The sequence below is a fragment of the Ylistrum balloti genome, unplaced genomic scaffold, assembly GCF_031769215.1.
Source record: "Ylistrum balloti isolate Yb309-2 unplaced genomic scaffold, AGI_CSIRO_Ybal_v1 Utg370700, whole genome shotgun sequence".
Classification (NCBI taxonomy): domain Eukaryota; kingdom Metazoa; phylum Mollusca; class Bivalvia; order Pectinida; family Pectinidae; genus Ylistrum; species Ylistrum balloti.
The window spans coordinates 1,011,185-1,014,081 of NW_026782420.1; positions in this window are offsets into that span (position 1 = coordinate 1,011,185).

A 2,897-nucleotide genomic window follows, 5' to 3' on the forward strand; every position below is an offset into this window, starting at 1 on the left:
GGTTTAACTTTTAGTAAACATGGTAGTTTCTAGTTCCGTGATTTAACTTTTAGTAAACATTGTAGTTTCTAGTTCCGTGGTTTAGTAAACATTGTAGTTTCTAGTTCCGTGGTTTAGTAAACATTGTAGTTTCTAGTTCCGTGGTTTAGTAAACATTGTAGTTTCTAGTTCCGTGGTTTAACTTTTAGTAAACATTGTAGTTTCTAGTTCCGTGGTTTAACTTTTAGTAAACATTGTAGTTTCTGGTTCCGTGATTTAACTTTTAGCAAATATTGTAGTTTCTAGTTCCGTGGTTTAACTTTTAGTAAACATTGTAGTTTCTGGTTCCGTGGTTTAACTTTTAGTAAACATTGTAGTTTCTAGTTCCGTGGTTTAGTAAACATTGTAGTTTCTAGTTCCGTGGTTTAGTAAACATTGTAGTTTCTAGTTCCGTGGTTTAACTTTTAGTAAACATTGTAGTTTCTAGTTCCGTGATTTAACTTTTAGCAAATATTGTAGTTTCTAGTTCCGTGGTTTAACTTTTAGTAAACATTGTAGTTTCTAGTTCCGTGATTTAACTTTTAGCAAATATTGTAGTTTCTAGTTCCGTGGTTTAACTTTTAGTAAACATTGTAGTTTCTGGTTCCGTGGTTTAACTTTTAGTAAACATTGTAGTTTCTAGTTCCGTGGTTTAACTTTTAGTAAACATTGTAGTTTCTAGTTCCGTGGTTTAACTTTTAGTAAACATTGTAGTTTCTAGTTCCGTGGTTTAACTTTCAGCAAATACTGTAGTTTCTAGTTCCGTGGTTTAGTAAACATTGTAGTTTCTAGTTCCGTGGTTTAACTTTTAGTAAATATTGCAGTTTCTAGTTCTGTGGTTTAACTTTCAGCAAATATTGTAGTTTCTAGTTCCGTGGTTTAACTTTTAATAAATATTGTAGTTTCTAGTTCTGTGGTTTAGTAAATATTGTAGTTTCTAGTTCCGTGGTTTAACTTTTAGTAAATATTGTACATTTTCTATTTTCACGGTTTTGTGTTACATTTAAAGTCCGTGAGAGTTTGCATCATCCTTTTTCGCTTTGTGTCATAAAATGAAAAATGTGTCGTTACAATAAATGTGTGGATTGATCTTATGTAGAACCAAAGTAGCAAAGTCTGGTTCCGTGGTATGACTTAAAGTATTAAGCTTAGCAGCCGATCAATTTGATACATATATCTCTTGGTCATCATTGAAGTGAGTTGATGGACAGTGTAGTCAAAGGATTTGTGTAATGATACTTGTGCTACTCTCACAGACATTTCAGTAAGGTACCCGACCAGTTGTACATTTCAACACATACAGTCCTAGGCAATAAGGTGTAAATTCGTGCTGATAGCCGTCCTGATGTAATAGAGCTGGATCCAACGGAGCGGCTAATCTCCTATTGGTCAGTAGATTTAGCGGTCAGATCGGTCAAAAGGTCAAAGTCGAAAACCGTAACGTAATCATGATATAATATTTATGTACCCAAAGGTAGGGTTTCACGATGAGAGTTAAATTTGATAGCACACGCTACGACGTTTTGTATACGAGGACCATTTCATCCGGATTTCCAGGCGATTCTATTGTCACAAGTGTGTACACCTTCAATGAGATTTCCATTCAGAAACTTGGTTTAAACTCTCAAAATATGTCTCCCAAATCACCCCAAATATATGTACTTTCTATAAAATTACTTGTATGAAATGGGAGTTTTTTTCGTTTTTTTTTTTTTTTTTTTGTGTCTAGAAAATAAATAGTATCCAATAAAACATTTGTTTACGACATGAAAATCAATTCTTGAGTATAAATATGATACTCTAAACCCAGCGATTTATACACAAAGTGTAGCGCATTTTATACCACAATTTATTACCAGACCTTTGAAGATTTTATTGGAGTGTTGACGGAGTGAGGAGAGAAGTATTTACAGGTCTCCATTAGCACACCACATACTAACAAGCTACACTATCTCTCGCTTTGTTGACGAACTATAATACTCCGCGTAAGATTTCTTATCGGTTCTCTGCATAATATATGGCTGACAGCTTCGATCGTACACCAACTGTGCATTCTACTGGTATAATATATTTTCATGGGATTTTTTTCACGTCCAAATTTTATTGAAAACGTGTAATTTATCACTTTTTCTCTCAAATATTCTGTGTCAAAAGACAATGTTAAGGTTGTCCGATCGATGTTCTAATGGATACCTGGGCTATACAATGATACTAACTGTTACTGAAATCCCGGACATTAACCGTCACTGAGGTTTATCTTTTTCCGTCTTTATAAGCTATACAGTGATATTAACCGTCACTAAGGTTTATCTTCTTCCGTCTTTATAAGCTATAAAGTGATATTAACCGTCATTGAGGTTTATCATTTTCCGTCTTTATAAGCTATAAAGTGACATTAACCGTCATTGAGGTTTATCATTTTCCATCTTTCTAAGGTATACAGTGATATTAACCGTCACTAAGGTTAATCATTTTCCGTCTTTTTAAGCTATAAAGTGATATTAACCGTCACTAAGGTTTATCTTCTTCCGTCTTTATAAGCTATAAAGTGACATTAACCGTCATTGAGGTTTATCATTTTCCGTCTTTATAAGATATAAAGTGATATTAACCGTCATTGAGGCTTATCCTTTTCTGTCTTTATAAGCTATACAGTGACATTAACCGTCACTGAGGTTTATCTTTTTCCATCTTTATAAGCTATACAGTGACATTAACCGTCACTGAGGTTTGTCATTTTCCGTCTTTATAAGCTATAAAGTGACATTAACCGTCATTGAGGTTTATCATTTTCCGTCTTTATAAGCTATACAGTGACATTAGCCGTCACTGAGGTTTGTCATTTTCCTTCTTTTCAAGCTACAAAGTGATATTGACCG